The sequence below is a fragment of the Ursus americanus genome, chromosome X, assembly GCF_024610735.1.
Source record: "Ursus americanus isolate L20-20 chromosome X, mUrsAme1.1.p, whole genome shotgun sequence".
Classification (NCBI taxonomy): Eukaryota; Metazoa; Chordata; class Mammalia; order Carnivora; family Ursidae; genus Ursus; species Ursus americanus.
The window spans coordinates 66071982-66080213 of NC_142164.1; positions in this window are offsets into that span (position 1 = coordinate 66071982).

The following is an 8232-nucleotide window of genomic DNA, read 5'->3' on the forward strand; positions in this document are numbered from 1 at the left end:
TAGGAAAATCAAATACAAAAGTGGTATCAAGTATCCTACAAGTGTGAGGAAATATTGATTCCTTAGCCTTTTCCAGGGAGATTAGCAGAAGTCTATCTTCCTCCTTAAACCCCACTGTGGTTCAGAGCTCCCTGATTAGACTAATAAGATGTTTCAGAGTTGGGGTGCCTGGGTGGCTTAGTCGGTTAGGCGTCTGCCTTCGGCTCAGGTCATGATCCCAGGGTCCTGGGATCAAGTCCCACATTGGGCTCCCTGTTCCGTGGGAGCCTGCTTCTCCCTCTGCCTGCTGCTCCCCCTGCTTGTGCTCTCTTTCTGATAGATAAATAAATAAATAAATAAATAAATAAATAAAATCTAAAAAAAAAAAGATTAAGATGTTTCAGAGTTAAGCTTAGGGAACTTTCTTGGTATGTTGCAAGGGTGGGCTTTCATTCCCCAATGTACCCTAGATGGCCACCTAGCACGTCACCCCATTTGTCCACTTCCTCTTGCTTTTCTTTCCCTAGCTACCTGGGGTTCTCAACCTGCTTATTGGGGCTACTTGGCCACATACAGGGTGGGATGTATTGGAGCACGTCTGCTCAGAATTTTCACGAGAGGAGGGAGAGAGGTAAGCGAGGCAGGCGTGGGTCTTCTAGGGGAAAGCGCAGATGTGGAGGTCTGGAGTCTCCAGCACCGACAAGATCCACAGTGTTGCCAGTTCCACGTCCCCCTAAATATGAGCTCTATACCCTCCTTCACTTTCAGATGGGTAAACGGAAGAGGCCTAGAAAGGACTCAATGTCACACAGGGCACCGGAGGCAGGGCAAGAACAGATTGGTTTCCATTTCTGTCTCCCTAATGTCCAGCTCAGGGCCTCAGGTACAGAGTAGATACCCAAGTAAATGCTTGTGGAACAAATGAAGGCGATCTGATCTCCTGGTTCCTCCAGCAAGATGGACAGGCAGGCCTGAGCCAAACCCCTGATTGGCCACCCTCTTCTCCCCAAAGCAGAGAGCATGCTTCCGAGCTGGTGTTTTCTACAGCCACATGGACAAGTATCAGAGATACCAGGGAATGTAGAAGAAGCAGGAACAAGTGAAGTAGGCCAGCAGACAAACCCTGAACAGGCAGCACTCAGGATTTCCCAGTTACAGTTCATCCAAGCAACCAAAAAAAGCCTACCTGCCTTACAATAAGCAGTACCAAAAAAAAGAAGGTGGCTGAGAAGCACAAAGTTCTGCCAATTTCTTTTTTTTTTTAATTATGCAAACTTCTATTTCTTTTTTTATTATTATTAATTAGGTTATGTTAGTCACCATGCAGTACATCATTAGTTTTTGATGTAGTGTTCCATGATTCATTGTTTGCTCATAACACCCAGTGCTCCGTGCAATACTTCTGCCAATTTCATTCGTAAAACATTTAAAGCTGACTTGATTCTAACTTACCTCAAGAAACTCACAGTCCAGGGTGTGAGGTAGATGTAATCACTGACGCCTGTGGGATACTGTGAGGCGCACAGAAGAGAGAAGCACCCACCAGCCAAGGAGTTCAGGGATGGCTTTCTGGAAGAGGGGATGTGGCGGTGAGGGGAAATGGACTAGACACAAAGGGCAAGAAGGGCCGTCTAGAAAATTCCGCAACTAGTTTATCCAACCAAAACGAATGGGGATCTGGGATAGGCTGGCAAGCTAAGGAGTTTCTAAGGAGCAACAGAAAAACAAAGAAAGGAGAAAAGGGGAAGGAAAAGAAGATCGAGGGGACTGGGGAGCTAGAAAGAATGGTGGAAGTGAGGGAAGATCAGAGACAGAAGCAGCCCCAGGATTCTTTTTCCTGGATACGAAGGTCCCCCCCCTCAGCCTTCAGATTGACTCATTTCTGGAGAGGTTTGGATAGCTGAGGTTTTGCCATCACGAATCATCTTCTGATCTTTCCCCTTCTGCCATACTATTATTGGGTTAGGGATTGCAATTTCAGTTCAGTTCAAAGTATTTATGGAGAACCTATTTAATGCCAAGCACCAGGAGAGGTACTATAGAAGGTACATAATAGTCCTTCATTCACAACCTTTTTATTGAGGTCCTTCCATAAGCCTGGTATTGTTCTAGGTTGACAACTATGTGTGCGTGTGTGATGGGGGGGGGGCAAGCAGAGAGACAAAGAAGCGCACACGGCATCAGTACAGAATGTGGGCTGTCAGAGAATTACAAAGAAGACAGAGGGGACTGCTAGTAGCTGTGTGACCTTGGACAAGATACTTCTCTGAGTCTCGGTTTCCTCCTTTGGAAAAAGGGACGAATCATCTTTATACTGTGAGGATTAGTGGTAATGTTCGTCAAGCTCCTTGGGCAGTCAGTGTCTGACACCCGGGAGCTGCTCGATGGGACTGGTATTCAGCTGTAGGAAGATGGTATTTGTGATGGGCTCCAGCAGGCAGAAAGGTAGGGAATATGATCCCCCCCGCCGTGGTGCCCAGTAGACACAGAAGGAGGTTTGCTCTGGCACCAGGGACTGGTTTAGTGTGACAGGAGCCTCAGGCTTGTGGAGCGGAGTAGAAGGACAGAAGGCTGGAAATTGTAAGTGGGATGTTTTTCTTACCAACCTCTTCATGCCCAGAGGTCAGGGGGTCTAGAGTCTCGTGAAAGTAGACCCTGGACAGGTGATTCCGAGGAGGTGCCTGTGGAGGGGGATGGGGAGGGGAGGGCAGAACAGGGTGGGTATTTCAAAATCCCATGGAGTCACTGGATCACTTCTCAGGGCAGGCAGACCCTGGGGGACAGTGGCATCTGGGACCTTGGTTCAGGCTAAGGTGACCAACCATGTCTGTTTCCAGGGACTGAGGACGTGGGATGTTCAATGCTAAAACCGGGATGGTTCGTCCCCTAGTTCAGGTGACTGTCACTGTCTCCTAGACTTCAGCAGGCTTCTCCCCGCAGATCTCCCTTCCTTTCTGGTCTCCATGCTGCAGCTAGAGGATTGCTGCCAAACTCAGCTCTTTGCATCTGCCCAGTTTTAAACCCTCCAAAGTCTCCCGCGGTCTCAGGGAGCAAGTCTGAGCCTGGCGTCCAGAGCCCTTTCTACACCGGTTTCTGTCTTCCTTGAGAGTCTCATTTCCTATCACTTTCACACCCCAGTAGATACAGCCTCCTTTCCCCAACAAGATGTGCCCCTTCCTCTTTTGGGCCTTGGCCCCTAGTTGTCTCTGACCAGCCCAACTCCCACCCTCGCTCTCTCTACCCTGCTCTCCCCTCTCGGTTCCCAAGGTACAACATGCCTACTTTGGGGAGAGAGCATATCAGGAGTTAGTTTGGGATCGTAGACCCCACCTCTACACCCAGTTTTTTTTTTAAAGATTTTATTTATTTATTTGAGAGAGAGAGAGAGAAAGCCAGTGAGAGAGCACAAGCGGAGGGGAAGGGGCAGACTCCCCACTGAGCAGGGAGCCCAATGCGGGGGGGGGGGGGGGGCTCGGTTCCAGGCCCTGAGATCAAGACCTGAGCTGAAGGCAGACGCTTAACCGACCGAGCCATCCAGGCGTCCCTCCACCCAGTTTCTGCTGCACTGCTTGGTAAGATTTTGGTATATTTCTTTTGAATAGTCAGTATATTCATGTGATTCAAAATTCAAAAGGGGCTATAAAGAATTCAGTGAAAACTCTCCTTCCCACTCCTGGCCTCTAAGCGCCCCCACACTTTTCTCCCTCTAGGGATCTTTCATGTGCACACAGAAAATAAGGTAATTTCCTTTGTTAAATGAATACAGGAACAAACAGGGAAAATTTGGAAACAACACGAACGCTCACAATCTGGAGCTGGCTAAGTACGCTCTTATGTAGCAACATTTTAGACAAATCTGCCGTCATTCAAAGTCATTAAAATTAGGGGCGCCTGGGTGGCTCAGTTGGTGAAGCGTCCAGACTCTTGGTTTCGGCTTGGGTCGTGGTCTCAGGGTCCTGGGATGGAGCCCCCAGGCTCCATGCTCAGCTCAGAGCTGTGGGAGATTCTCAGTCTCCCTCTGCCCCCCCCCACCCCCCGCCTGGCCCCACGCTTGCTCTCGCTCAAAAAAAATAAATACATAGAATGTTTTTTAAAATGTCATTAAAATTATTGTAAGGCAGACTCTGTAGTATACGATATGCTAAGCTGTAAAAGCAGACCTCTCCATTGAATGCACTTTGTAAAAATGTGGTCTCTTCAGTGATAGGATGAAAGGATGTCTGAGAGAGAAATGATTGCTGCTTTAAGGTGAAGAGATTCTGGGCTGTCTTTTTTGTAAAGTTGTTTGAATATGAAAAGAGAGAGGCTGGATTGTTGTGAATCTGCCTGATGAAGAAGTGTGATTCATGATGGGAGTCATTCACTCAGTAATTCATTCCGCAAACACTGAATGCTTGCTTTGTCAGGAGGAAAGAGCCGGAAACAATGCGGAGCTTGGAGCTTCTCTGGATAAGCGCTAAGCAGGCTCCGGGGACCCTAAGCAGCTCTGAGGGAGCGAGAGGGGTGGGGAGTGCACCGAGTTCATCTCAAGGCTGTTGAATTTGAGTTAACGTGTGTTCCTCAAGAGGGGCTGTGTAGTGGATGGTAAGATCTAGGTCTGGGAGCTGAGCAGAAAGGTCGGGGCCAGTGCTGGGCAGCTGGAGGTGGGTGGAGCTCACGCAGGGCGGAGGTGGACAGGTAAGGAGAAGACAGGTTACGTAAAGCTGGTGAAGGGTCATTCGACTTATCTCTCAATGTCTCTGAGCCAGGGCCAAGGGCACCAGGGTAGCAGAGGTGGCATCTGCTGCTGAGTGTGCAAAGAAGGGCCTCAGAGTCCAGGCAGCAACTGCTCCTCCCAGCACTTGGCCTCCAAGCCTCGTGCGTTCATGGCCCGGGTCTGGTTTTAGTTGTCTAGGAAGGCCTTGGACCAAGGGTGGCTTTGACTGGCTTAAAAATATGGAGGGGCCCCTAAGTAAAAGCCTGGAGTAGAGGGTTTAAAAGATTAAAGATCAGGGCCGCCCGGGTGGCTCAGTCGGTGAAGAGTCTGACTCTCGATTTCATCTCAGGTCATGATCTTGGGGTCTTGAGATCAAGCCCCGCGTCAGGCTCCACGGAGCCTGCTGGAGATTCTCTCTCTCACTCATCCTCTGCTCCTCCCCGCCCCTCAAATAAATAAAATAAATAAATCTTTAAATTAAAAAGAAAGAAAAAAAGATTAATGATCAGCTACGACTGGAAGGGGAGAGCAGGTGGGCCTGGCATCAGGAGCAGGAGTGTTTCCCTGCAGGTTGAGGGATTGTGGGGGCACCGGGAAGGGGAGGTTTCTGAGTGGGGGTTTCCCCCTAGCCAGCAGGTCTCTGATGTGCCCCCCCCAAGGGCCTGTTGGGCAAAACCTATGGAATTGTTGCTCAAAACTTAGAGAAGGGGGGGTGCCTGGGTGGCTCAGTCGTTAAGCATCTGCCTTTGGCTCAGGTTGTGACCCCAGGGTTCTGGGATTGAGCCCTGGGATTGAGCCTCGCATTGGGCTCCCTGCTCAGTGGGGAGCCTGCTTCTCCCTGTCCCTCTGCTGCTCTGCCCACTTGTGCTCTCGCTCAAATAAATTAGTAAAATCTTAAAAAAAAAAAAAACAATGCTTTGTTAAAAACAAAACAGCCTAGAGAAAGGGGAGGGGTTATTCCCAGAGCAGCTTGCCACCGAGGTGTTGCTGCCCACCTTCCTCTGTCCACCGCGCTTCGTGCTTCCCGGGGAAGCGCTGCTGTGGACTGGATGGATGTGCTCTTCAGAGTCCTGCTGACCTGGAATCCAGGCCTCGCTGCACCCCTAGGGCTGAGTGATCTTTGGGAAATCACTTCTGTCAGCCTCAATTTCCTCATTTCAAAATCGGGGTTATCATGGGCTGTCGTTGTGAGGATTGTGAGGATTAGAAAGAAGGTATGTCTCCTAGTATATAGCACAGCAGCCATTATTTCTCTTCGTGATATCGCACAGCAGTAGGCTAGCCTCAGGGATTGCGGAGTTGTACTCTCTTTGAGGGATTTATTGCCACTTGGGACGAGGAGCTGAAATCTAAGACTTCGCTCACTATTCGTTCGTATACATTTGGCAAAGGTGGCCTGGCGAGCAGATACGTAAAAACTGGTTCTCCGTTTCCACGGTGCATAATCGTTTTCTCCCTTTGCTGGTCATTTCAGCAAACAAAGAAAAGTATTTCGCAAACCCTCTTGCTGGTTGTGATATATGGACAATAGATTGAGAAAGTGTTAGAAGAGGCAGGGGTTAAAACAGTTGTGAAACGCTGGATTAAAAAAAAAATGCATCCCCTCCTCTGTCCCCCTCGCTTACCAGCAGCCTACAGCTCGCTCTTATTCCTCACTCTTGTGCCACGTTTTATAACTGTTCAAAGTGTGTTCACATATTTGATTTCATCTGCACCTCTCTTGGGCCTGTGAGGTAAGTGGGGCAGAGGCTGCCTGCATCTGGAAGGGGCAAAGGTAGACAGAGATGGGATCAGAACCCACATCTCCTTGTTAGGGTGTCTGAGTGAACTGTGCCAGGTTAAGCCGCACCTTCCATGAATGGGTTAAAAACAAACAGTGAGGAAATGATGTGCAGGTGTCAGGGAGCTGTTTGGGCCAGGAGACAATGGTAACAACACCAGCTTGCCCTAGAGCGTCCAACGGAGATGGGTGGCCATGTGTCTCCTTGTGCTGCCGAGCAAGCTGGAGACCCAGAGTAAGCAGGGAGGACTGTAGAGCTCGGCGGGGGGGGGGGGGGGGGGGTACAGAGAGGTGGATTTAGTTCCAAAAGGTTCCCCCTTTGCAGGTTGTTTTAAATGACACGAGTGACCTGGGTGACCAGGGTGGCCTGGGGTCACTCTGGACCCTTGACACCAACCTCTTGGCCTTGCCATTGGCTCATCCAGTCCCCGGCCCTGTCTTTCTCACCGGGACATTGGGAGGAACAAGAGTGAAAGGGACAAACGACCGCAGAATGGCACGAAAAGGCAGTGCTAGGCCTTCGCCTTTAAAAAATCGATTTGGCCTCCCGGGAGCGCTACTGAGGAAAAACATTTTGGCGACACTGAGAGGTTTTGCACCGTGGACTTCTTGGCTGCGTGGCTGAGCCGTTTTTTTCCTGAGCCCGCTTCCTTCCTCATAAGATGAACAGAGCATCTCCTGCCTGACAGGTTGTCAGGACGAGATAAGCAGCTTTTGTGAAGGAGGGCGTTTGGTAAACTATGAAGCGGTGTTACTACCTGGTGAACGCCCGGCCGGGAGCCCGCCAAAGCCAGCTCTCTCTAGGACCCTGAAAGACCCAGCGGCGGTGGGAGCGGAGAAGGTGGTTCTTTTTTCGGGCTGCGGTGCCGCGGAGGAAAATGGAGGAAGATGGGCTGGCTCACCGCCTCTGTCTTCCTACCCCCCAGCTGAGGGGGAAATGGCGGGGGAGCTGGCGTAACCTTTTACTTTGGTGAGTCAGCTAGGAAGGAATTTCCAGAGCTCCAATGATGTATAAGTGGTGGTTTGGGTTTGGAGTTTTAAAGCTGCTGCCTCCCTTTTAAGCAGCTTTAAGACGCACGCAAGCACGAAGCAACTGGGAAGCAAATGGAAAATGACAGAAGCCCCGCTTCCTAGTATGAACTTGAGGAAGTCAGCTTCCTGGGGCCTGTTTTTCTCTCCTGTAAAGTGGGGACGATGCTCCCTGTTTCGCAGGGTCATTGCATTCCCAGTATGTGGAAGGGCTGGGTTCCAGGCCCGATACCTGTCCCTTTCCTTTCCCTTCCTCGGGGACAGACCGTGATCACTGAGCTTGAAGCGGCTCCAGTCTGTTCCAGTGGCCGCCACTACTGAAAGACCCCCAGCCGCAGCTCATCCCCTGACAGGCAGGCAACAGGAGCAGTTTGGAGAAATTGTATCGCCCAAGATCACACAGCTTGCAATTTGTAAAGCCAGGATTCAAACCCGCCTCGTCCAGGCTACCTCCTAGGAATCAAGAATGTGTGAGGGGGCTTAATCGAGCTGGATCTTCCGGAAGGCCCATCTTTAAATAGAACTCGGACCAAGGGGGTAACCCCAACCTGGCCCATTTTAAGAATGAACTCAGGGTGGAGTTTCAAGGGCAGGAAATAGGCCATCACGACAGGAAAACTGGTAGTAATTGGAAGAGAGCTAAAAGTGAATGTTTGCTTCCCAAATCCTTGGGGGGAACTTAATCTGTGCTCTAGCAGTTTCAGGAGCTTATGCTGTGAGGGTGAGGGGGGTCCTCTACTAAACAGTA